At 43.8% G+C, this 27,678-nt stretch overlaps 1 protein-coding gene across 1 annotated transcript in view; it reads left to right on the top strand.

Annotated features, from left to right (window-relative positions):
- Positions 1-217: 217 nt before the first annotated feature.
- Positions 218-27,678, top strand: part of LOC138259907 (cofilin-1-like) — an 87,945-nt gene continuing 60,484 nt past the window's right edge. Inside the window, exon 1 of the mRNA XM_069207876.1 lies at positions 218-322. The gene's annotated coding sequence lies outside the window, so the exon portion shown is untranslated. The remainder of the gene's footprint in view (positions 323-27,678) is intronic.

Raw genomic sequence — 27,678 nt, 5'->3', positions numbered from 1 at the left:
TAAAAGGAGAATGCTGTGACATCAGGGGCAGTGGAATGTCGGGCAGGCTGTGACGGGGGATTGGAATGTTTTGATAGGAAAAGGTCGGAGTTGTGCCGGTTTGGCGAGCGCATGTATCTCTGTCTGTACATTATAACTGGAAATAAACTTTGAACGGAAAGAACAAGAAGAGCCTGTGTACTTACTTCACATGGCGACGAGCAGGATCGTAAAGCAGCAAGCATTGGACTGAGGAAACTGCAGTTATTGGAAGGCAACAGGCATCAGACTGAGGATTGGAGGGCAGCTATTTTCGGATCTGCTTTGTTAAAGGCAACTTATTGTAAGCAAGTGAGGGAATTTTTTTTAAAACATTTTTTTCTCTTTCTCTAATACAGTTGCAGTTTGTTTACTTTGCTTGAGGTGTGTCTGTGCTGCTCAAACGTTAGATTTGTAATTGCGTCAGCCCTCGCGTGCACCCCCGTGTGGTTACTGGTTGCCTGGACAACATAATGCTTAATAACAATGTCTTGTGAACGTGCAGGTTCTTGCACTGGAAGTTACATTGGAACAGCGCCCTTTTAATGTTCAGTAGTACCAAGTACATGGTATTATTTTTACTATTCTTAACTTTTTAGCAACATTATTGCTGAAGTTTATCCGGCACAAAGGAAAATTAACAGAAATTATTCTTAACAGAGATACATCTCTTGCTGAAGAAGTAAGCTAAAGAGTTATATTTTACAGCTGTAATTTCTAGTATACTATGTCTTCGAGTAGAGATTCTTCTGGCACAGGGACGTCGCTTTCGTTGCAGTTGAGCACACCCAAGGAATTTTTAGCGTCTTCTGGAGAGCCAGCTGTACAATGGAAGGAGTGGAAGGAATATTTTTTGAATTACATCGCAAATTTAGAAGATTGCAACGATTTCTTCTCTGCTGAAAAAAAAAAAGGATCTTGTCACGCATTTTTCCAGAGGAAACAAGAGAAACAAGAGGACATAGAGAGCTACGTTTCTGCTTTAAAACATTTAGCTAGCTCATGTAGATTTGCTGGTCTACATGATGAACTGGTACGGGACCAGATTGTAATGTATACTAAAAACAAATCTATTCAAGAGAGGTTGTGGATTGAAGGCGAATCCAGTCTAAAGGATATCATTGCTTTAGTGAAGAAAGCAGAGTTATCTGAAAGGTGTGCGAAAATTACTTTGGCACAGGATAAGAAGTCTGAAGAAGTCGTTGCCAAAGTTAATGATCGGAAGCACAACAAATGGTCCATGGAAATGCGGGATAATGACTTTAAAAAAGAGAAAGATCACACTTTTGCAAAGAATCAAAAATCTAACATGCCTGATCGATCCAGAAATGAGTGTTTCCGTTGCGGGAGTTCCTATCATTCTGCAAAATTTGATGGGTGTCCAGCTAAAAATGCTGAATGTTTGGAATGTGGAATTGTAGGCCATTTTGCTAGGGTGTGCAGGAAGAAACAAATGAAAAAGGTGAACAGTAAAGTGGCCTGCATTAAGGAAGTGGAGGAAGACTGTTCTGATGACAGTGATGAAGACGTGAATTATTAACTGAGGGGTCACAAAACTGTGGTTTTGAACATTTCAGGACAAACGTCAAACAAACCCTTGTGTTGGGTATCATTTGGGGGAGTTATGTTGCAAGTGGCAGCAGACTCTGGTTCCCCATACACTATTGTTTCAGAAAGCACATGGCAAAAGCATTTTGTACATAGTTTAGGGGAACATTTAGAAACCTCTGACATTTCTCCTGAAAGTTACACTGGCGATAGTATAGATATTATTGGTTTTAGATTGCTGGTATTCAAATTTAAGCAAAGACAAGCAGTATGTATGTTATATGTGGCTAAAGATGGTCCGTAGGTATTAGGCTGGAAAGACCAAAAGAAACGACATATTGTGCTAGATCCTAACAGTGTAGAGCAAGTCTTAGTAATGTGTGATGAAGAAGACACAAAAAAATGGGTCACACAAGAGTTTCCAGGAGTGTTCCATGGGCAAGTAGGTCAACTGAAGGGCTTCACACATCAGATTAGACTCAAAAAGGATGCCAAACCAAAAATTTATAAGGTACGGAATATTCCATTTATTGTCAGGGATGAGGTAAAAAAAAAGAGTTGGATAGGTTACAAAATTCACAGATTATAGAACCAGTTGAAGCTTCTGAGTGGGTTTCACCTTTGGTTGTTGCACGTAAAGCTAATGGCAAAGTGTGTTTGTGTGTGGATTTGAGAGGTTTGAAAAATAATATAATTGTAGATCAGTTTCCTTCGCCTCGTATTGATGAGATGTTGTCTGCCACGAGAGATGCTAAATGGTTTTCCACTTTGGACTTGTCGTCTGCTTACCACCAGGTTAAAATGGATTATCATAGCAGACATCTTACAACGTTTTGTACACCATGGGGTTGTTTTTGTTTCAAACGTATGCCATTTGGTTTGGCGTCGGCGGCTGCCGTCTTTCAAAGGTTGATGGCGCAGTTATTTGGACATTTGCCTAACGTTACATTCTTTCAGGATGATATTTTAGTTATGGGAAGTAGCAAGAAACATCATGTAAAGGAATTGAGGAATGTTTTGAACATCTTACAAGAAAAAGATTTGACCGCAGAGAGCAGTAAATGTAGATTTGCACAAAAAAAAGTGACGTATCTAGGACATGAGATTGATCATGAAGGCATAAGACCTAAAAAAAAGTTGGTGGATGCTATTAAGAATGCCCCATGCCTCACATCTAAAGATGATTTGAGATCTTTTTTAGGCCTAGCCGAGTTTTATTCGAAATTTGTAGAAAATGTTTCATATAAAACCTACCAAATGAGAATGTTACTGAAAAAACAAAGTGAAATTTGAATGGAATGTAAGTTGTCAGAAGGCTTTTCAGGAAATTAAGAATGCAATTGTGAGTGCTCCAATGTTGCATGGGTACGATCCAAAAGCTTGTTCTATTATCACTACGGATGTGAGTGGTAAGGGCCTTGGTAGTGTATTAAGACAGATTGACAATGTGGGTAAAGAATATATGGTTGCATTTGCATCCCGTTCTTTATCTCCCACAGAGGAAAAATACTCTGTGATAGAGAGAGACACTTTGGCATGTGTATGGGCATTAGAACACTTTCTGAAATTTGTTTGGGGGCAAAAATGCATCATACGGACTGACCATAAGTCTCTTACTAAATTGTTAACTACGGAAGGTTTATGTAGAGCATCTGCGAGAATAGCTAGACTATCCATGAGACTACAAGATTTCTTATATGAAGAGCAGTGTGTTCCTGGGGTAAAAAATTTTACTGCAGATTTTTTAAGTAGAATGTCCGTACCTTTAAGAGAGCTGGATCAACATCCATGGAATGATTGGTGCGTAGCTGGTGTGTTTGATGAGAATACTTTAAGCTCATTGCAAAAAGAAGAATGGATCATGGAGTATGAGAAAGATGAAGTGTTGAAAGAAGTTAAAAACAAAGTGATGTTTGGCTGGTATAATGACAAGAAAGTCAAAAGCAGTGATATGTTAAGAGCATTTTGGGAAGTGAGAGATGAATTGAGTATTGAAGGTGATTTTGTGTGTAGAAGTGGGAAGATTATTCCTCCCTGTGGTATTAGAAATAAACTTATCGCTATTGGACATGAAGGTCATTCAGGAATATCTTGCACCAAAAGAGGAATTAAAGTACTTTATTGGTGGCCAAAAATTGATGTAGAAATTGAGAGATTTGTACGTGACTGCGTGGAGTGTGAGAATAGTGACAGAGCACAAAAGACACTTAACCCGCCGATTTCTTCTTCAAGTTTTCCTAATATACTGTGGGAAGAAGTTGCTTTAGACATTATGGGTCCTATTACATGGCATGATGGGACTTCAACGTTTATTGTGGTTTTAGTTGATTTGTTTTTAAGGTGGATTGAATTTTCTGTGTTACAAAAAATTGATACTAAAGCAGTGATTAATTTTTTGGAGGAAATATTTTTGAGGGAAGGATTTCCCAGAATTTTGTTGACGGACAATGGTGTTCAATTTAAATCTGAGGAAATTAAAACTTTTGCTAAAATGACTGGTATTGAACAAAGGTTTACAGCTTTGTATCATCCCAGGGGGAATGCTGTAGTGGAACGTATACATAGGATTTTCAAGGGCATCATTCAAATTGCAAAGCATGGAAACAAAAGTAATATAGATTCTGAGTTAAGGAAAATGTTATGGGCTTATAGAGTGACACCTCATGAGACAATAGGTCAAAGTCCGTTTGATATAATGCGAGGTAGAATTCAATTTTCGAAGATTAACTCTGGTTGGATGCCAAGAAGCAGACAAGTACTTTGGAGCAAGGAACATGTAAGAAAGTGCATAAAGGGTTCACAAGAAAAGAATAACAAGTATTTTAATAATAAATATGGCACTAAGGAAGTACATTTGAATGTGGGAGATTGGGTGAGAGTGAAATCCGTGAGGAAAGTGGCTAAAGGTGAGAGCAAGTTTGGCGAGCCTATAAGAATTCCGAAAGTGATGAGAAATACTGTTATTTTGGATGATGGCAGTGTATGTCACATAAGTCACGTTGCTATTGCTAAGCCTTGCAAACAACAATTTGTGCAGTATGATTTGCTGGAAGGTAATAATAACAAATATTGGTGGTTGGAGTGTGATATTGATGGTAACAAAGATTCTAGAGTTTTTGGGGAATTGGAAGCTAGGGGCTGTCAGGAAGGTGCTCAGACTCGTATTAATATGGGAGAATTTGAATGTAATGTGAATGAGCGTGAACAGAATAAAATTGTAGCTTGTGGTGAAGTGAAGAAAAGTTGTTTTGGCAGGGTTCTGAGAAAACCTAAGGTGTTAGAAAAAAATGTGTTTGATTAAATAAAAATATATAAACGTAGCTCGTCTACACCCCGAAGTATTTTCCAAGCAAACAGATTAAGGAGCGGAAACCCATGGGCGACGGCATTAACCGTTTACTAGCATCGGAGGGGCGTGCGCTACGCTTTTAGTGTATATCGCGGGCTGTCAATGGACAAGCGTTTGTTTTCTCTCCTGTGCATCTGGAATTAAAACTCACCATTTGCGGAAGGAGGAAACAAAAACGGCACTTTGGAGCAGTATACTATTGATTTGGGATTCTGGAAATAGTCGCGTAGACCTGTACCAATGCTGTAGATGAGCGTCGGTACGAGAGAAACGTCAAGAGTGAAGGCGTTCGCTGTTTGAAGAGCGATTGAAGGACGTAATCACAGTGAGATGTTCATTTGCTGTGGGAAGTGAACGAAGGTGGTTTCGCGACTGTGAATGTACAATAATATTTATTGACATACCAGTGGAAAATTGGATGATCAGAAAAAGATTGCCATTAAATCATTAGTCATAATTGGCTTACTCTCGGCCGTATTATAAATGTTTGGAGGTGTTTTTGAACATCCCTGATGTGAATCAGTCCCTAATTGTAGCAGATTACAGGAACAGAGTGGCCAATGCATCAGATTTGAAGTTGTATTGTCCACATCCAGAATAACAACAGAGATATAAGTGTTTATTTGTTTGGAGGAAATTATTCAATTTGTCTCAGCAAGTATGGCTTCCGGACTGGAAGCACGACGAAAGGAGAAATCGGATAAATTATTTTTTGCTCAGATGGAGGATGGATCCAATGCTCAGCTGGGTGGTTGTAATATGAAGGTAGAAGTGAAATTGCAAACCCTATATGACAAAATGGAAAAATTGCACAAAAAGGAACTATCTAAATGGTGGGAGGTGGAATCACTACAAAGATATATTGATGTAGGGCGTGTCCCCAGAGGTTTGAGAATTTATACAATACCAACGTATGAGGATCCTGACCCAGAAATGCTGGAGGAGTGGGCTGAAAATTCGAAACTGAGCTCACTTAACATGATGTGTTTATTGATTAAGTATGCAATAAAGGATAGAAGTAAACTTCTGGAGGAGATGGAGAAAGTGAGACTAGAGCTACTGTCATTGGTTACGCAAGAAATGTTTGATGAGTATATGAAGGGTTTGGAGAAGAAATTGTGCAAACTAGAGGAAGAGATCACTGGCAAGAAGCAAAGAAAATATATACGAGACTTTAAAGATTATCAGGCTGGTCGAATCTTAACCTTTCAACGAAAATACGACCATATGTATGAGGGTAGTACTGATGTTGATGTAAGGAATACTGAACAAGCAAGTCAGCTAGTTGAGGAACAAGAAGAAAGTGACATTTCGGATGGGAACCTCTCGGATGTGTCTGATACGGTTGTGTCTGGGGCTTTGACATCAGACAAAGAAAAGGATAGATCGAATTTTTTAAAACAATTCAGACTGTTGAATCAGGGAAGGTTGGAACAACACAAAGGAATTCATCCCCAGAGGGGCAGAGGACGAGGAGTCAGAGGAAGAGGAAGAGGAACAGACAAGCCAAGGAGAGGGGGCGCAGGAGAAGACGCAAAGCCCTTGGGAGTGGTAACTCGTGCACGCAAGTAAAAACTATGAATGTTGTTAACCTCTCCAGCAGAGTATTGTCTGCTGTTGAAGAGGATCTCCTTTCTCTTGGCTTATCCTTTTGCCCAACTGGTGGTTTTAACTATACTCAAACTAGGATTGACACCTTCAAATTCATCAGAAAATTGAAATTAAAAAAGTGGTACCATACTAAAGTTAAAAGTGATGAGAAAGTGGTGGTAAGAGATAATGAGAGTAAACTATGCATTTCGGATATTGATGTACTTCACACAGCAATGGATTTGTGTGAGGGGGTGGATGCTCATGAGGATCCTATTCTAAATTTGATGGGATTAGATATCGCCTTAGACAGTACATGTCCCAGCAAGTTTAAACCGAAATCGACCTTTCTTCCTGCCATCCAGTGTGATGCTCTTGATGTTTTTGAAAGAGAAATGACCAAACAACTGAAAAAGTTGAAATATGGTGTATTGAATGTGAAAAATAGTAATCTATCGGGTGAGCAGTGGCAAGCTCTCCAAGAATTGAAAAAAGATCTCACTATTGTCATTAGACAGTCTGACAAGGGGGGCAATGTGGTTATTCAGGATACCAGCAAATATGTGGCAGAGGGAGTGAGACAGCTCAGTAATGTCCAATGTTATGAGGAAGTGAGCTGGGGTGATGTGAGATTAATGAATGAGAAATATCATGCCATGCTTATAGATTGGAAAGATCAGGGTATGATAGAATGGGACGAGTTCCTATTTCTTAAGTGTGATCATCCAAAGATCCCAGTGCTATATCTCCTTCCGAAGATTCACAAAGATATGGTTAGTCCACCGGGAAGACCTATAGTTTCGGCTATGGATTCTCTTTTGGAAAATACTTCGAAATATATCGATTATTTTCTACGCCCCTTTGTTGAGTCAATACCCTCCTATGTGAGAGATACTACACACTTTTTAAAAATCATCGAGGACATTCAATGGGATGATGACTTTTTATTATTGACCCTAGATGTGACCAGCTTGTATACAAGTATAGATCATGACTTAGGGGTAAAAGCTATTAGACATTTTCTTAGAGCGAGATCTCTGTCTTTCCTTTTTCACTCAGAAATGTTATGTACTATGATTGAGTTCTGTCTCAAGAACAATTTATTTATTTTTGATGATCATCTGTACAAACAGTTGCAAGGGACAGCTATGGGCACCTGCTTCGCCCCCAGCTATGCCAATCTATTCATGGGCTGGTGGGAGGAACAGGTGTCTGAAGTGATCACTCAATTTGATGTCAATGTGGTCCTATGGTGCCGTTTTATTGACGACATTTTTGTAATCTGGAAGGGTGATGAGAAAGGAGCTAGACAATTTGTACAAGACTTGAACAATAATGATTACAATTTGAGATTTACTGAACATGTGAATCCAAATTGTATTGAGTTCCTTGATGTGGAAGTCTATGTAAGAGATAACAGATTAGTGACCAAATTGTTTAGGAAAGCGACAGCTGGTAACAGCTTGCTCTGTGCCCTTAGTGCACACCCAGGGACCTTGATACGCAGCATCCCATATGGGGAATTGCTGAGAGCCCGGAGGAACTGTAGTGAGACAGCAGATTTCCAAAAGGAATGTGAGGTAATGTGTGAAAGATTTAGAAGTAGAGGCTATGGGGTTAAAGTTATTAATCAAGCTAGACGGAAAGTAGAGTCTTTGAAGAGAGATGATGTTTTGTATAGGACGAATGTTTTGTATAGGACGAATGAGAGTCAGGTGAAGGACAATGACCCAATCAGATTCATTACGACATACAACAATCAGTCTTATAAAATACGGTCTATTCTTAGCAAAAGCTGGCACATTCTACAGACTGACTCCACCATAAACAATTGGATTGGTGACAATCCTCAAATAACCTTTAGGAGAAATAGATCTTTGAAAGACAATTTATGTCGTAATGATGTAACACTGAAGGGACATATGGAGAATACTAAATTGGCAGGTTTTGCTTGTTGTATGAAATGCAAAGCTTGCAGAACTAGTAACAACTGCAGAACATTAAATGTTCCAGGGATGTCAGACAGTTTTACAATTAGGGGGAACTTTAATTGTAACACAACTTATTGTGTTTATTGTCTGATATGTCCATGTGACAAATTGTACGTGGGGAGCACGATACATAGCGCAAAGAAAAGAGTTCTGGAACATAGACGAGCTATTAAGAATTATGATAAAAACTATCCGGTAGCGAGGCACTTCTTCAAGCAACACTCTGGTAATGAGAATTTGTTGAAATTTGTGGTCATTGATCAAGTCAAGATCAACAAAAGGGGCGGTAATAGAGTAAGGACGTTACGCACTTTGGAGTCTAAATACATAATTGAGTTTGAGACATTGGAACCTGTAGGGCTGAATTCGAGTGAGGAACTGAGTATCCATCTAGAGTAATTAATATATTTTGAAGATATGTGGTAGATTTGTAGTACAATGAGCATTTTTTATTACAATAGTATTTTGTAGTGTTGGTGTTATTTCAATGTATATTAAGATATGGAGAGGTGTTAGTTTTTTATTATGAATGAAATTTGTATGTCCACCCACTTGGGTTAAGAAGTCATGATGCACTAGTAGAACGAGGTCGTTTATGTATAACATCAGAAATGATATGTTATCCTCCAGGATAGTTACTTGTGAATGTATATGCCCACTTGGGCAGTACATGATACAATGGTAGTAATTGAGACATAGGTTTGAGTATTAAATATTTATATGAAATATTTTATAAAATATATTGGATTTTAACTTGATAAAATATATATGGATATTTCTACTCAAACGTCATGGAAATGAAATATTTAATATTTAATATTTAGTATTTGGCATCTAATTGTAATATTTAATTGAGATATTTAAAAATTGAATTATTTTATAAATTTGCAATGGTGTATCAAATATTTATTTATTTATTATATTTTCTACCAATTGTTTGAAGAGTAACATCATGAGAAGTAACTTTTAATAAGTCTTTTGATAATGTAAATCTTATGAGGGATATCAGTGTGATTTAAAAACTATTTAAAAATTATTTAACATTTATTACATGGTATTAAGATTGAATGTGCACTTTAAAGATGGCCACCACAAATACGTGTTCTTCTGTGGGTGTATTAGGATTTGTCTGTTGTTTATTTTTATTTTTATTTTTATTTTCACTCTTATCTTTATTTCTATGACCAACTTGGGCTGTATATATGTGAAGCACTTCATTTATGTGATGTCCATGAGTAAGGCTGTTGCCGAAACGCGTTGGATTTTGTGCTGAAATAAACTGAATTTTCATATTGGAGGTGTCCTGGTTCTCCTGATATTGGAAGGAGTGTTTTAGGTTATATATATATATATATATATATTTTTAATAGTTGGTTTTTTTGTGTGTGATTTTTTTAAAGGGAAGGGGATGTGTAGTGATGTATTAGTTAGAATGTAAAAGGAGAATGCTATGACATCAGGGGCAGTGGAATATCGGGGCAGGCTGTGACGGGGGATTGGAATGTTTTGATAGGAAAAGGTCGGAGTTGTGCCGGTTTGGCGAGCGCATGTATCTCTGTCTGTACATTATAACTGAAAATAAACTTTTAACGGAAAGAACAAGAAGAGCCCGTGTACTTACTTCAGAAGCTCCAGGTTCTCTACATTAGTGGCAGAAGTTCATAGTTCTTTGTGGCCTGGAATTTGCAATTATTGGCTGTCATCTATGTCTCAGTAAGCTAAAGAAAATGTGGGACCCAGACAACCTGGTTGCGATCTGAAGGTATGAAACAATGCTGCAGTCATAAGAGACTGTTTTTTTTCTGGACGTGGGAATTGTTTCCTCCTAATGATCATTGTCCGTGTTTCTTGTTATTGTTCCTATGTATGCTTGATGGTTCTTAAAAACTTTCTATTTATAAATTCTGTACTCTTCTTTTTTAAATCATGCTGCTTTTGTATAAGGAATTATGCTCTTTCTTTACTGAATTTTAGCTCCTCAATAAAAAAACAACAAAACAAAGGATTTCAATTTATGAACTACAAGTAACAAAAATACCTCCCAGAAGTTACCCACATACCTAGCTATATAAAATAAAAATCTGTCATCTGCATGTTAGATGATGTGCTTTGCAGGAGACACATTAACCCTCTATTCTACTTTGATTCAAAACAGAGGCTAGAGAAAACACAGATCTCTCCAGCAAATGTGTTAACCTCCAAGGTTATCTTGCCATTATTATTGTTCCCTGGCATTTACATGGCACACAAAGATCTCTGCAACAGGTGCCTTAAATCCACAAGATATTTTAAAATGCAGACTTTACAACCAATTAAGCAGAACAGATTTTCTGCCACATTTCTCCTTGCTGTCAATGTCTTTTGTAGCAAAGTTTTAAAACAAATCTATAAATTAAGGCCCAGATTTTGAGTTGGGGTTGTGTAACATTTTTGGCACAACCTTGATGCAAAATCGCCTTTGTTAAATCTCATAATGCTCTCAAATGTACTCATGATAGTCCTGCAAAATGGATGAGGTGTAAAGATCTAGTATCACTTCCTGTGATGTCACTTCCTGTGAGGTTATGGATTGTGATGCCACTTCCTTAGATGTTGCTTCCTATGATGCTTCTCCCCGATGTTGCCCTGTGGTGTCACATGCCATTATGTCAGCTGCATACTGCCTAACTTAGTTAGTCCCCCACTTTTGTTTTTTAGAACTTGTGCCCTGGAACCTGTTATGTTCTCCATCTGTTAGTGGAACTTGGAAGAAAATCTCAGTATTTCTTTCCCACGACCCTCCACACACAGGCCATATTTTGAAACCAAAAAGAGAGCGATTTTGAAAAACAATCAGGGTACTTTATTTTCCCCATTCAAATAAAATAAGGCAAATACAATTTTAGGCATAAGAGATCTAAAATTAAGCTATTTTTGGTTTAAAGAATCAGAAGTTTCAGGTCAGTTGCCATATATGCCCTCCCCTGTGGTGTTTCCGCTCATCCGCCCACTTAATAAACATAATTTTGTGCATTTTCTTTTTTTTTTAGTTACTGATCCAACTTGCTACGCAACATTGCTAAAACCAGGGCTTTAGCGCAGGGGCAGGTGAGCCAGGCTCTACCAAGATAATAGAAAAATAAATTTTCTTTTTTTTCTTAATGCTTCACATGGGCTTTTAACCTCGCTTTCTGATAATAACTGGTAAACTTCCCGAAAAATACCAATGCAGTGGGCTACTTAAAATGCCTGGGACAGGTGTGAAGTCCTTGAGATGGTGCAAGCATGAAAAGCAGCCATCCAGTGACTTGCCTATTGTATCAAAAGAGGCCTGTAAACTCAAATTACACAGTACTTAAGAGATTGAGGCCCTCATTACAACCCTGCCGGTTGGTAACAAAAATGGAATTATGACCACAGCGGGAACCGCTCAGACAGCCACTTTAACACACTGACCGCCAAGGCGGAATCAGCAAGCACTACAGCTGTAACCGCCAACAGCCAGGCAGAAGACAATATACCGCCCACTCTGTTATCACCGGCCTATCTGCCACCTTTTCCGGGGCCGTACCAACAACATCAAATGCCTGGCTGAAACAGATCTCAGAAATCAAAGGTCTCACCTGTGGAGACTCAGGGAACAACCACAACGCCATGGAGCCCGAGCTGCACATATTCCCCATGCTCGTCTACCTTCTGCTGCATTTTGAATATCAAAGCCGGCAAAGACGACCACAGTGAGTACTGCTGCCTAGCACTCAAGGGAGGGGGGAGGAAAAAGAGAGTCACACACACACACACACACAACACGCAACACCCCCACTCCCAACACCATACACATAACCAGATGCAGTAACATTACACATGCAGCCCGTACCCCTCAGGAATAATGCAAGGACAAAATGATTTGAAGAAAGTGAGTGTAATATGATAAAATACTATGAATAAGTGCATCAAAATACAAATGTATATACATATTTACAAATGTAGGGACACTGCCCAGTCCTCAAAGTCTGTGGGCCACAGGGCCACAACACATAGGCCAAGTCCCCACCTCACTCCTGCAACAACACAGAGAGAACACTGCAGGGGCATCAGGTCGAAAATAGATAGGCACCTCAGGGGGATGGGGAATGGGGGGCACCTCAGCCAGAAGATGGTACAACACCACTGGTCCTGGAGGGGGAAACATGCCCTGTGCGATGTCCTGGGGAGTGCAATGCCACAGTCTCTCAAGTGGGTGGTTTGCCCACTGCTTGGTCCTGGTGAGTGCACGGCCACAGTCTCTCAAGTGGGTGGTTTGCCCACTGCTTGGTCCTGGGGAGTGCAAGACCACAGTCTTTCAAGTGGGTGGCCACTTCCACTGGTTCTGGAGATGGCATTGTGCCCAGTGTGCTTCATCTTGGGAAGGATGGGGTGAGTGGATGGCTTCTCCACTGGTTCTGGAGGGGGCATTGTGCCCAGTGTGCTTCATCCTGTGAAGGATAGGGTGACTGGATGTCTTATTCCACTGGTTCTGGAGGGGGCATTGTGCCCAGTGTGCTTCATCCTGGGAAGGATGGGGTGAGTGGATGGCTTCTTCCACTGGTTCTGGAGGGGGCATTGTGCCCAGTGTGCTTCATCCCGGAAAGGATGGGGTGAGTGGATTGCTTCTTCCATTGGTTCTGGAGGAGGCATTGTGCCCTGTGATGCAGATCTTGGGGAGTGCAAGGTCACAGTCTCTCACCTGGGTGCCAGACCCACAGGATTTGCAGGGCCCAGGCTGCACAACAGCCCATGGATGCAGGACTACACACTGCCCGCCAGCGGTGACGGCTGCTCAGTGGTGGCAGTGGCGGTGCTGGTGGCAGTGCTGGCAGTGGTGGGGGGAGGCTCCTGCCCTTCCCCTGCAGCCTCAGACGGTTGCCCACTGGGGCTGCAGCTTCTGGCAGTGGTGCTGTGGCGGTGCTGCCAGTGGTGGGGGGAGGCTCCAGCCCTTCCCTTGCAGCCTTGGACGGCTAAACCACCATGGTTGGTGGTGGGGGGTCCAAATGAATCCCAGCACCATGCCTCTTGTCCTTCCTGCCTGCTGGTGCAGGCCCTTTGCCCTTTGTGTCAGCAGCTGGGGATTGCCCTTTGCCCTTCCCTGTAGCAGCTGGGGGCCTCCTTGCCCTTCCTAGATGCAGCTGGTGGTGCCTATTTGCCCTTTTCTGTAGCAGCTGGTGGTGCCTCCTTGCCCTTCCTAGACGCAGCTAGAGGTGCCTCCTTGCCCTTCCTTGAAGCACCTACTGCAGGCCCCCTTTCAGTGTGGCTGCCTGGTGCCCGGGATCCTCTCCCACCTGCAGTAGCTGTTGACACTACTGTGGCCATGGACTGGGTGGCTGAAGTGCTCGCCTGGGTTCTGACCACCCTGGCCAGATGTGAAGGACGGGGGGAGTGGTAGGGAAGAGGTCAACAGTGGAGAGGAAAGCTTCGTAGGGACATTGAGGTGGGAATAGGGTGAAGGTTTGGGAGTGGAGGAAGAGGAAGTAGTTGTAGGAGGTGTCTGCTGATTTTGGGTGCAGGTGCATGAGCTGGATGCTGTTGTGAGGTGGATGGCTGTTGGGTGTCTGAGTGCTTGCATTTGTGTACTTTGGGAGGAGGGGCACAGAGACAGTGGGAGAGGACACAGGGGTGTGTGCATGGATGTGGGGGTGGTGACTGCCAGTGAGGGGCGTGTAGTGATAGGCATGATGGTGGTAGTGGGTGAGGATGTAATGCATGCAGGTGTGAGTGTAGACACTACTGGGAGGGAGGTGGACGAGGAGGAGGAGGGGGACACAATTGAGGCAGTGGATGTTGGTATGTCTGCATCTGGATGGTGTTTGTGTGAGTACCTGTGGGATGATGGTGTTTGTGTTTGCATGAACCACTCCTGTGTGTTGTCCTGTGTGCATGCTGGTCTGCCTGTGTGCTTGGGATAGGATGGGATTGAGGGGAATGGGATTGGGTAGAGGAAGTTGGAGGGTGGAGGCTAGAAACAGGGACAATGGCTGCCATCAGGGAGGAGGCCAGAGCCTGGAGTGATCTCTGTTGGGCCGTCATGCCAGAGTTAATGCCATCCAAGAATGCATTTGTCTGTTGCAAATGGGCTGCCAGCCCCTGGATGGCATTGACAATGGTTGACTGCCCAACAGAGATGGATCGCAGGAGGTCAATAGCCTCCTCACTCAGGGCAGCAGGGCTAACTGGGGAAGGGCCTTAAGTGCCTAGGGCGAAGGAGATGCCCACCCTCCTTGGTGAGCAGGCATGGGAAACACGCTGAGGTGCTGCTGGGAGGGCGGTGCTGGTATGGGGGTGGCGGCTGTACCTGTAGTTGGGGTGGGCACAGAGGTGTCCGCCACCAACAGGGAGCTTCCATCAGAGGAGGTATCACTGTCAGAACTGTCCCCTCCAGTCTCCGCTGTGGTGCTCCCTTCGCCCTCCGTCCCACTGGTGCCCTCACCGTCAGTGGATTCAGCCTCCTGGGCCCTGTGGGATGCAGCTCTCCCCTTTGCCGGTGCCTCTGCTCCTCCGCCAGATGATGCTAATGCACCTAATGACAGGGTGACAAAGCAAAAAGGGGGGGAGAGACAAAGGATACACTTGGTCAACGGCGGCAACAACACCACCGTTGGCGTATATCACACACACACACACACACACACACAGGGAACAGACCTACGCACTAGGCAATGCACTAACAGTCACAATGCATGGACAGGGATACTTAACGCCAATTGCAGTATACCTGAGACCCACAGACTCCTGCCCAGTAGTGGATGCCTACTACCTTGGTTGGAGGAAGTTTACATCAGACCCTACCCAACATGGGACCCTGCAATGTCCGTAGGGCCTAGGGGCACCCACAGGCCCACATTCCCCACCCGGATGCCACCCCACCATGCGCAAGTAGTATATTGGGGCACTGTACTCACCCCCTTGTGGCTGCTGTGATGCCCACAAGCGCCCATCCAGCTCTGGATGGGCCACAGCCAGTATGCAGGCCATCAGGGGGTCAGGGTTTGACGGGCACCCCTTCCTCGTTGGAGGCCATCCCCAGCTCGGCCTCCACGGTCTTCCAGGCCCAGCATCTCAGGTCCTCCCACCGTTTGCGACAGTGGGTGCTCCGCCTGCCGCAGACCCCCAGGGTCCGAACGTCCTTGGCAATGGCACAATATATACCCTTTTTCTGATGGGCGCTGACCTGCAGAGAAATGCACATAAGAAAAGGTATCAGTCAGACCGTCCTGCCTGTTACACCCATGGCCCACCATAGCCCTCACATCCCCTTACACACAGACATGGCCCACCATACATGCAGCACGCTGCCCAGGGTCCTTCCACCAACCCCCCACACGATGCCCTCACACACACCACTCCATGCATTCATGCCCCATGCATCCTGCTCACAGTGTACTCACCTGTTGGTCTGGAGGCCCATACAGCATTCGGTACTGGGGTAGGACCCCATCCACCTGTCTCTCCAACTACGCCACGGTGAAGGCAAGGGCCCTTTCCTCAGTGATAAGAGCCATGGTTGGTTCCAGACACAGGTCACAGCAGCACTTGCAGTGTAGGTCATCACCTGTTGAAGGTCAGGTAGCAAGTGAGTGAACACATAGAAAATGGCGGTCACGTCCGCGGCGGTGCATACCGTCACCGCCGGCGTACATCACTATTGGCCACTGCAACCCATAGGGCCCAATGGTAACCAATGAGGAGTTGCACGGCGGTTCTCGACCGCCTCCCGCAACGGTGCACAACATCAGCAGAATTACTTCATTTCCACATGTCCCTCCTAACAGGACAGGCGGACGCCATTTCGGGGGGGGGGTGTGCAGGCCATGGCACCTAACTGCGTCACAGTACACATACGCACCATTTGGGCCTATCCAACAATACACTGTTACAGTCACAACATGCAATGAAGTGTAGTGTTTGGAAATATGGGATACTGACCAGCTGCTCACCGTTTTGCCCCCTAGATTGCAACCGCTGTGAATGAATATGAGATGGAGACATCCCCCCATGTACAGGCCCCTTGTGGACTTGACAACAATGGAGGACAGGCACATTATCCTCACCTATAGGCTTGACAGGGCCACAATCACAGAGCTGTGTGCTCAATTGGAGCCTGACCTGATATCTGCTATCCGTCAGCCCACCGGGATCCCCCCTCTTGTGCAAGTCCTATCTGTGCTTCATTTCCTGGCAACTGGCTCCTTCCAAGTGACAGTGGGCTTGGCAGCAGGAATGTCACAGCCAATGTTCTCAATAGTGCTGACCAGAGTGTTGTCTGCCCTGATTAAACACATGTGCAGCTACATCGTTTCCCCCCTGGTGGATGATTTGGCCACAGTGAAAGCTGATTTCTATGCAATGGGACATATCCCCAACATTATTGGGGCTATTGATGGGAAACATATTGCATTTGCCCTCCCCCCTGAGAAATGAACAGGTGTTCAGAAATCGAAAGAGCCTTCACTCAATGAATGTGCAGATAGTGTGCCTGGCGGACCAGTACATCTCCCATGTCAATGCAAAGTATCCTGGGTCTGTGCATGATGCCTTTATCCTGTGGAATAGCAGCATCCCATATGTGATGGTTCAACTCCAGAGGCACCGGGTGTGGCTAACAGGTGAGCCCTGGTTCCCACCCAGTGGATGTTGGTGTATTGGTATGGTGTGGGTCATAAGGGTTAGTGTGTGTCTAACAGTTGTCCCTCGATATTTGCAGGTGACTCTGATTACCCCAACCTCTCATGGCTACTGACCCCTGTGCGGAATCCCAGGACAAGGGCAGAGGAACGTTACAATAAGGCACATGGGCGAAGAAGAAGAATCATAGAGAGGACCTTTGGCCTCCTGAAGGGCAGGTTTAGTTGCCTCCATCTAACAGGTGGATACCTGCACTACTCACCCAAGAAGGTCTGCCACTATTGTAGTGTTTAAAGCGTGTTAAACAAATACATAGTTCAATCATTTGACAGACTCCATACTTGTATTCTTTCAAATGGTGTTTATTTAGATGCTAATAAGTAGAGGGGGGTGTGCAATGGGCTGGGGTGATGGTGGAGGAAAGTCCAGGATAGAGTCCAGTCTATGTGGATCACAGGTGCATTGTCCAAGTGGGACAGGGTGAGAGGGTGGGACACAAGAGTGACAATCAGGAGAGTCTTATTTCCTGGTGGGGGTCTTGGCAATAGTCACTGGCTTCTGCCTGGATCGTAGGGAAAGTTTGCGGGTGGTTCTCCTTCTGCAGGGGAAGGGGTTCTGGTGGCCTGTTGGTCCTGTGGCGGGGCCTCCTGTCCACCAGCAGCAGCGGAGGTGGAGGGCTGTTCATCGGTTGGCTAGTGGTAGGGGCCCGGTGGTGTACCACTGCCTCCCTCATAGTGTTGGCCATTCTGCCAGCACCCCTGCAATTGTGACCAGGGTGGTGTTGATGTCCTTCAAGTCCTCCCTGATCCCCAGGTACTGTCGCTCCCGCACCCGCTGGTTCTCCTGCATCTTGTCCAGGATCTGGCCCATCATCTCCTGGGAATGGTGGTATGCTCCCAGGATCTTGGTGAGTGCCTCCTGGTGAGTCGGTTCCCTGGACCTGTCCTCCCCCTGGTGCACAGCAGTCCTCCCAGCTTCCCTGTTGTCTTGTGCCTCTGTCCCCTGAACCGTGTGCCCACTGCCACTGGCCCCAGGTCCCTGATCATCCTGTGTTTGTGGGGTGGCCTGGGGTCCCTGTAGTGGTGGACACACTGCTGATTGATGTGTCCTGGGGACAGTTGTATGGGCCCGCTGGGTGGGTACTGTGTGCTGATACTTTGCCACATTATTTGCTCCTCCCTGTCCTGGTCATAACAGTTGGCCCTGCATATGGCAGAAACAATCTGAAAGGATTTTACCATCCTAGGAAAAGTAGTTGAAAATATGCAATCTATTTATATCTTAGCTCAAACCCTATTTTTAACTTGTGTCCCTATATAAAAAAACACTGCCAATGCCACACATATTGATTTTTCTAAATTGAAAACACTGTCACTTTTCCACGTTTCACTGACACAACCCAGATACAGCATGGGCGAGAGCAGTGCAATTTCCCGTTATATAAAGAACAGTACTGGCAGCTATTCTCTGGCAGCACTGGTGTTGTGTACTGATATGGTCCTGCCTACCCGCAGCTGAGTCTAACATAATTAGAAGGACCTTCAGGCAGAGACAACATCCCTTGGGTCCAGGGAACTGTCTTTAATCTCTTCCAACAAATTACCTCTTTATGTCACATGGATAGAAATGGATTACAGTGCTGCTGCAAACTCTCAGTGCGAAACCAATAAGATAGTATGGTGGGCTAATGTGCTTGCTGCCAATATGTTCCTACAATCCGTGGAGTTCTAATAGTGCTACTCAGCCTTTCATTTTGGGCTTAAGATTGGTAGGGGCAGTTAAAGTTTGTATGTCCTGCCATTAATATAAGAATTCTGAGCTTCTAGGGGTCCCTTATCCCTGATAAACAACACACATATTTGAGCTTCTAATAATTGTGTCTTGGCACATTTTGAAAGGCTGAGCACATAACCTGCTTGATTAACTTGCACCTGTGGCTTTAGCCTTTTGTGAGAAGTCCTAACAAACCCAGGTCCATAGCTTCTACAACTGTGACTTTAGAAGTTAGTCAACTTAATAAAAAATTCTAGAATCTTGACAAGACGAAATGGTGATGGGAATAGTGCAGAGATTTGAAATGGAGAATAATTAGAGGACAATGAGAGGATAAGGGAAAAAACAACAAAGAAGAATGATAAGGGAAGAGATGGGTGAGTAAAGTAGTGAGTAGAAGAGAAGAGGAAAAAATATGACGGGACTGATTAGAGAGGAGTAGGAGAGTGATGTCTGCCATAAAGTAGAGAATATAATGAAGATGTGTTATAGGTGGATGAATAAGGATGTGGCAGGAGAGCGGTGAGCAAAGTGGGTGATGGGAATAGGGTGATTGATAGATCAGACCTGAGAACGGGAAGAGAGTGGAGTAGAGGGAGTGGGGTAGGGAAGAGTGAAGGTGATGGATGAGACTGATAAAGGATTAGGATGATGAGAAACAGAGGTATTCAGAGAGGAGCATTATTAGCAAATGCTAAATTGTGTTGGGGCAGTGTAGGAGTGATAAGAGGAGAGTAGCAAAACAGAAGGGAGAGGAAAGTGATGGGCAGGGAGGGTGATGAAGACAGGGAGAGTGCTGGAATAGATGTGACTAGAGGGAGACAATTAGAAGAGGAGGGGACATGACAGTCACAATTTAGAAAAGACTGTTTAGTCTTGAGGCACTTACTTGAGATGATCATCTCCACATTGTTCTCCTTAAAATACTTCCCACTTAAAGGACTGAATATTGGTTGACAAACTAGCCACTAAATTACAATTCCAGTTGTAATCCTCGAATTCCTTTCTCTTGGCTTAGGGTCAGTTTGGTCAGTTGCCAACTTTAATTGCTCTTTCAAGTGGTATTACATTTATTTGAAGTAAATGGACAGCAGTAGGATCTTCAAGAAGTCGCACACCCCTGTACAATCTTTTTAAAATATGCCGGTGTCCAAAGTCTTTGATGATCTTCTACAAACACACACTGTATATTCCAGGCCTTGGTGCTGCTACTGATTGTAATTTTGAAATCCACCAGTGGAGAAAAGGTGCAGGACAGAGAGAGAAAGAGAAGACCACTTCAGGGAGACAGGAGGATGAGATGGGTGAAATGGAGAAAGAGGAGAGTGAGGTGAAGAGAGACGAAAATAATGCAAGTGGATGCTGAGGGTGAGAAGAGCAAAGGTGAGGTGGAGAAAGAGGAGGGTGAAGTGTAGAGAAAGCAGGATGAAGTGTAGAGAATGGAGTGTGCGACGGAGAAAACAGAGAGGGAAACAAAGAGAGTAAAAGAGAGAAAAATCTTAGGTTTGAAGCAAAGCCTTAGAAATAAAGTAAAACTAGTAAGCATGACTCCCACATTAGGCAACATATGCGGCTCATCCCCTAGAAGGCTCTCAAGTATGCCCAGACCCAGGTCGCAGACACCCGGGAGATGCTACACAAATCCATTAATCACCATGGCCAACCCATGCTACTTCATGGCCCTCCCAGATTCTAAATCCTGGAACAGAGTCTGGCTAAATCCCATTATCAAATCAATAGGTCCCAAAGGCGTGGCATCTTGGCTTTGCCAATGTTTGTTGAAATATGTTAGCAAGCTAGGACTGCCTCTTTTCTGCATGGGTGCTGGAATTAGAAGAGCGCAGGTGTCACAGCACACCCAAAGAAACCAAGCTGGAGTTAAAGTGAATGAGCAATAAAGATGCCCTTAAATGTTCTTTTTATCTTGCCGCTTTTGTATTGCATTTAAAGAAAGGAGTCAAATGTCAGACTGTGTTCTGACAAACTGCTATACTTTTTTTACAAGGGGTATTGGTGTTTACCTTTGTTTCTCTGACTGCAAAGTGAGAGGACTTTTTTAAAGTGAACTATGTGACAAGCTTACTGGGGAGCAGTATGTGTTTATGGAAAGGCAGTAGGATGTATTTTTTTTCTAGCACACTACAACATTTAAATACCTCTAAATGAGCTGTACAAACATTTCAATATATATATATCAGCGTAAAAGAAAGTACAATTGAGTTACATTTTTCTGAAGTGTGATGGAAACAAAAATTTTACCGGGATCAAAACAAATATGTACTTGATGATGCACAAATGATAAACATTTGCTGAAACCCGGTCTCCTCATATTATCATTTGGGTGCTACTTAGTTTTATCAGTTAAACTACGTCTGAGTAAATTTAGTCAGCTTTTCAATTAAAATTGTGTTGCCTGTAAAAGACATAGGGCCTCATTACAACCCTGGCGGACGGGGGAGAAGTGGCGGTAAAACCGCCAACAGGCCGGCGGAAAAAAAATTGAATTATGACCATGGCGGTTACCGCCATGGTCATCCGCCACTTCTCCACTCCGACCGCCAGGGTGGTGACGACCGATGGGCTGGACACTTCGGTCTTCAGCCCGGCGGTCATCACCAGACCGCCGGCGGTATCAGGACCCTGCATACCGCCATGGATTTCGGGTGGTTTGGAACCACCACGAAATCCATGGCGGTAGGCACTATCAGTGCCAGGGAAATCCTTCCCTGGCACTGATAGGGGTGTCCCCACCCCCCTCCCCTACACCCGAGTCTTCCCCCCACAACCCCCACCCCCTGCCACCACCCAAAGGTGGCAGGACCCCCCTCCCCACCTGCACCCCCAACATGCACATACATACACCCCCTCCCCACCCCCAACATGCACATACACACACCCCCTCCCCACCCCCAACATGCACATACACACACCCCTACACGCACACATGCACTACAACAACATACAGACATGCACACAGACCGACCTGCACACATTTCCCATACACACAACACCCCCGCAGGCATACACGCACTCGCAAACCTCCTCTACATACTCACACGCACACCCCCATGCACACACACAACACACAACACCCCGACCCCCCTCCCCTAAAGGAGGATCAACTTACCTTGTCCGTTGATCCTCCTCGACGGGACGGAATCCATGGGGGCTGCTCCGCCGCCAGCTCCCCGTCACCAGAACACCGCCACACCGAATCGTGGGACATGATTTGGTGGGCGATGTTCTGATGACGGGGCGGTGGAGGTGGAGCAGCCTCCACTTCCCCGCCGACCGCCAGTATGGCTGCTGGTGGCTCTCCGTCCGAAAAAGGATAGAGGGCTGCCAGCAGTCACAATACGCTGCATGGAAAACCGCCTGCACTTCAGCACGGAGGTACCTCAGCAGTCTTTAAAATCATATTTGTGATGCAGTGGGCCCTTCAAACTCCTGGGCTCCACTGCACCTGCCTCACTAATGAGAGCTAATGCCTTGTGAATCAGACAGTCTCCCCTGCCCCTTGTTACACTGCCCAGACTCCTTTCTGCCATCTCTCTTAGGCTCAAACAAAGGTGTGGCCTCTGCTTCAATGTTCTTCTCTCTTTGGATGGTGGTTCAATGATGAAAGCAACACTGACACAGCAAGGATACACTGAGTCCTAGTACAAGCAAGGAATTATGGTAACACAGTCATAAAAGAGGTTAAATTGGGCCCTCCAATAACACCTACTCCTCTGCTCACACTACTGGGCCATCAGTCCTAGGTCTGAGGCCCAACACAGGTTGTCTGCCCTTTTGGGTCAAGTAATTTGAAAAGTGCTACTTCTTGCCCCCCTGTTATTTGGGACCTGTTTCCTGTGCAGAAAGGGTGTTTGGGCTGCGATGCTAACAAGGAAAATGACTCCCCATTCCCAGTTTTATTGGTAACATTTCAATAATTGAGGTGCAGCGCTCCCTCACACCACTGCCCTGGTGCCCATGCATCTGCTGCAGTAATGATAGTAATGGCACTTTAAATGAAAAAATTAGACCCACACAGAGAGCCCTTTCTCCAGGCCATCTCTTTGACTCCAACCATGTATTTTGCTCCATTCCGCTTTCTCCTGGGCTATTACTGTGAGGCCCCAGGGTTCAGGGTGGCCAGGGCTCTCAATATGACACTTTTGGCCACCTCCCAGCTCCCTCGAATCATGAGATAGGACATCTACATGTGAACAAAGTTCGAAGTTGGACCTGAGTATGTGCACCAAACAGTTTTTAATTTCACAATAACAGTTCCCTTAAATTTTGTTAAATACAACCATCCTGAATTGGGAATGGGTACCTGGAGCACCTTTAGGGTGCTGATAGGGATTGGGAAATGGGGGCGGGGAGGGGAATCACTAAAGTGCTTTAATGTAAGGAGTCACTTGAAGTATCATGATGACAAACATTTATTATTTTTGAGAGCTAACTATTACTGGTGACGTCTACTGAGTCATCATTCGAAGCCAGAGAACCCCTGCCAAAGGAACTTCAATTATTTAAACCTCAAAACAATACACAAAAAATATTTTTAAAAAGGTATGCTCCAAACAAATGCACAAATATTGAAATGTTTTGTTTAATTGACAGTTAAATATAGAAAAAAATAAATGTTGCTTCTCTATTTGTTTACTGTGTTAATTTGAATGTATTCATTGTAATATTATTTAATTTTGTAAAACAGTCGCAGACCACTAAATCATTGTGTGGCAGATTATTATAAACTGTGTGTATTCCAAGTTTAAAATAATTACTTAAATATTCACAGTGCTTTCTATTACTTGCTGGGACCCCATAGCAGTATAAATACACAAGTCACTATTCTGCATTGCACCAAGCAGGATTCAATTTTATGACTCTATGGTCTCACAAAGAGACATCTGCAGTGATTGTATGAACCAGTTGATGCTTCATAATGTAAAAGAGTGCCTTTTCCACCAAATAGTTTAATTTTCATTTATTTTTCATTTAAGGTGTATGCAGTATGTCATATTCAGTTGTGTAAAGGTGAAAAACAACAAACCACCTATAGAATATTTGGTTGTTTTTAGCCACGTCTTCGACCCCGCCACTACAGGGGTCAGGATCACATTTGCCAGTTTTTTAATGCCACTTGCAAAATTTAGAAAAATCATCCAAAGTTGTTTTTTCCTGTTATCAGTACATCATTTAAATAGAAAATGTTACAAGAAAATACAGTAAAATGTTTCTAAAGCTGCCCTAATGACTCCTGACAGATAATTAAACTAAACCAATAGAGAAAAGCCATGTTAATAAGGAAAACAGAAGAGTTCACATAAAGTTCTACATAGCAATGCCCGGGTCTTTGCAGAATCATGAAACCTGAACAGATGGCTGGCATTTTTTGCTGTGAAAGGTGGCAACCCTAACTTCAATCGCACCATGAAAATGAAGACAGCCTGGAACCCAAAAACATAAACAAAGTTGTGCTTCTAGGTAATCTTAATTTACACGATTTTACAGAGGTATTTGCGCTTCTCTGGAATGCCACTGCGGACCTCTTGGGTGGTTCACCCTAATGTTTGAAGACCTATGCTTAAGAGAAGGAGATTTCATTTAAGGTCTTCCTCTTCAAAGAAAGATTTAGTCAAACCTAAAGGAACAAATTTGAAGAGATCCTGACTAGTGACATTCCCTCGAGGTGCTTCATGTTGGAGGAAGAATCCAGCACTTTTGTCAGGCTTGGAAGGGCAATGTCATAGGTCATTGGGTTGTGAACACTATAGACAGAGGTGATGCCACAGATTTTGTGGAACGGCCACCGGGAACAGGAATCATTTGCACTCACTTGCCAAAAAGGGTGCAAAGTGACTGCTATTAATACAAGGAGTCGAAACATTGCTAAAAAAGAATGCAATTTCAGGTTCCCAGTGCCAGAGTAGGTTAAGGGCACTTACTCCATTTCCTTTCTGGTCTGAAAGGCATCAGGCTCATATCATCCAGTGTTAGACTTTAAGTGGGTGAACTACAGGTTCAAGTCAACTCACTTTTGCATGATGAAGCTGCAGACTATCATACCTATGATTCAACAAGGAGATTTTTTGGAGTCAATAGATCTGTAGGATGCCTAACTGCCTGTGCCCATCAGGACTGCCCATCAAAGGTTCCTTTATGTTGCCACTGGAGACAGTCATCTTCTGATCGGCGTCCTTCCCTCTGGGTTAAAATGTTCGCCAGGGGTTTCTCAAAGGTGTTGGCTTTCCTGCTTGTAAAACTTAAAGGCAAGGTAATTTGTGTTCAACCATATCTAGAAGACTGATTTGTACAGTCTTCAGGAAGAGTCATGCTGTTATCGCACATACAAAGTGCTGGCTGTGCTTCAGGAGTATGGGTTCCTTATCACTTGGGAAACATCCTCTCTAACTCCATCTCAAGGACTAATTTTTATAGGAGCTCAGTTTCAAACGTGACTGGACATGGTTTCACTTCCTGAAAAGAGATGACTCAAGTTGAAATCTCATGTTCTACAGTCTCTGGATCAGAGGCACCCAAAAATGTTGGACTGCCTTTGGGTCCAAGGCAATTTAGCTTCAACTAGATTCATGCTCCCTTGGGCAAGGTTCCATGTGATGGGTACTGGACAATTGGTCTCCAAGTCCCCAGAATCTGGCTTTCAAAATCAAATGAACTCAACAAATGAAGCAAGACATCAGGTGGTGGCTGACTCAGGATCATCTTCTGAAAGGGATTCCATTGAGTCCTCCTGTCACTACAGATGCCAATTTGTCAAGGTGGGTGGCCTGGCTGGAGAATCAGGAGGTCCATGGTTTCTGACAAGGTCAGACACTCAAAACTCATCCAACTGGAGAGAACTCAAAGCTGTGCAATTGGCTCTTTGAGCATTCAACCATCAGATTCTGAACAAGGAGGGTCTGGTTTGAACAGACAACATGGTCACCAAGGCTTACATCAACAAGCAAGGGGGAACCAGATCTTGCACCTTGAACAACATCACCAAGGAGATTCTTGATTGGGCTCTGAATTCTCTGATATCTGTATTTGCAATTCAGATTGAGGGCTTGTCAAATGTGAGAGTGGGCGTTCTCAGCAAAGAGATTCCATCTTTTCTGGACTCAGCCAGACTAGATCTTGAGGGCGACCGGTTCAAGATCTGTTTGTGGCTACAGATAATGCCAAATATCTTAGATTCTGCTCAAGGGGGACAATTGACTTAGCGTGGGCGGTGGATGGTTTGACAAGTCTGGGGCCTCAGGGATTTATATATGCATTCCCTCCTTTTCACTTGATAAGGTAATTTCTAGTGAGAGTGAAAATGAAGAAGGCTCAGGTTGTGATGATCGCTCCTCAATGGTTTCACACAAATAGGTTTCCCGTTATACAGTCCATGAGAGTTTTTTGGGAGATTTTCCATAGTTCTATCTCCTCTTGACACTCTGGTGCTGTCTAGGGAGATTCTGCTCAAGGTCAAATTGAGGGCCTGGAGGTTGAGAACAGAGGGTTAATAGAACAAGGGTTGCCTGAAGATCATGCTGTTACGGTTAAAGCGTCCAGGAGAATGTCTACAGGTCTCTCTTACAGTAGGCATTTGAGATAATTTCCTCGTTGATGTGAAGTTAGAGAATTAGGTCCCTCTTCAGCCAGTTTGATTTTGGTGATGGAATTTTTAAAGGAAGGATCGAAATTGGGTTTGACAGTGGCAATCTTTAGGGTGCATAGGACAGCAATAAGGACATTTTGAATTACTTGGAAGAATCTGGTAGATGATGACGGTCTAATTCCCAGATTTCATAAGGACTAACGAAATATGTATCCACCTGCATGTCAGCCATTTCCAACTTGAGACCTGTCTGTTGATTTTATAGTTCATTCTTTTAAACCACTAGATAAGGTGGACCTGAGGACTTTACCTCTCAAGATCTGATTTCTCATAGATATTATGTCAGCAAGAAAGTTGGGGGAAATTAGAAGCTTGTCTAGCAAGCATCCGTTTTGTCAGGTCTACCAAAATAAAATGGTATAAGTTCAGGTCCTTTCTTTCTTGATTAAGATAAATTCTACTTTCCACAAAGAGGAAATTATTTTACCAGAAGTTTTGCTTCTCCTTTGCTTAGATGTGAGAAGAGCTCTTGTTCTTTATTTGGAAAGGGTGGAGTCCTTCAGAAATTCTTATGCTTGTTGATTAACTCTGGGCCCACTAGGAATGGGGAAAGGCCAAATACTTCTACTCTGAGCAGGTGGACAAGGTCTTTGAATGCCATGGCTCACAGGTACATGGGCAAGGTGCCATCTTTTGGGATAGGGCAGATTTACCCACAGCATGTCTTCCTTTATTGCAGAATCTCTGAAATACGTAGGGCAGCTACGTGGACTACTCCTTTAACCTTTGTGAAACATTACAAGTTGCGGAGGGTAGAGACATTACTGATGTTTTTGGTTGTAAAGCTCTCCCCTCTGTAAAGTCATAGGGAGGATTATGCTCTGGGAAAATAAAGAGTCTTTGGTTTTGACCATTCAACTCAGTTGTCTGGTTCCTTTTTATTGCTTGCCATGTATTACTAGTGCTGCATTAAAGTGAGGAAGGGGTATGTAGGGAATATTTTAATTACCTGCTGGAAATTACATTATTCCTAGTCCTACAACCTCACTTTAATTCAGGGAAGGTCCAGAGAAACTGAGTTGTTCTGTGTGCTAAGCTTGTTTACGAACAGGGGGAGCTGGGTAGTGGGTTTCATCGAGGTTGGCTTGGGATTCGTGTCTGAGGAAACAAAG

The sequence above is a fragment of the Pleurodeles waltl genome, chromosome 9 (assembly GCF_031143425.1).
Source record: "Pleurodeles waltl isolate 20211129_DDA chromosome 9, aPleWal1.hap1.20221129, whole genome shotgun sequence".
Lineage (NCBI taxonomy): Eukaryota > Metazoa > Chordata > Amphibia > Caudata > Salamandridae > Pleurodeles > Pleurodeles waltl.
This window is presented reverse-complemented; position numbering and strand designations above follow the sequence as displayed.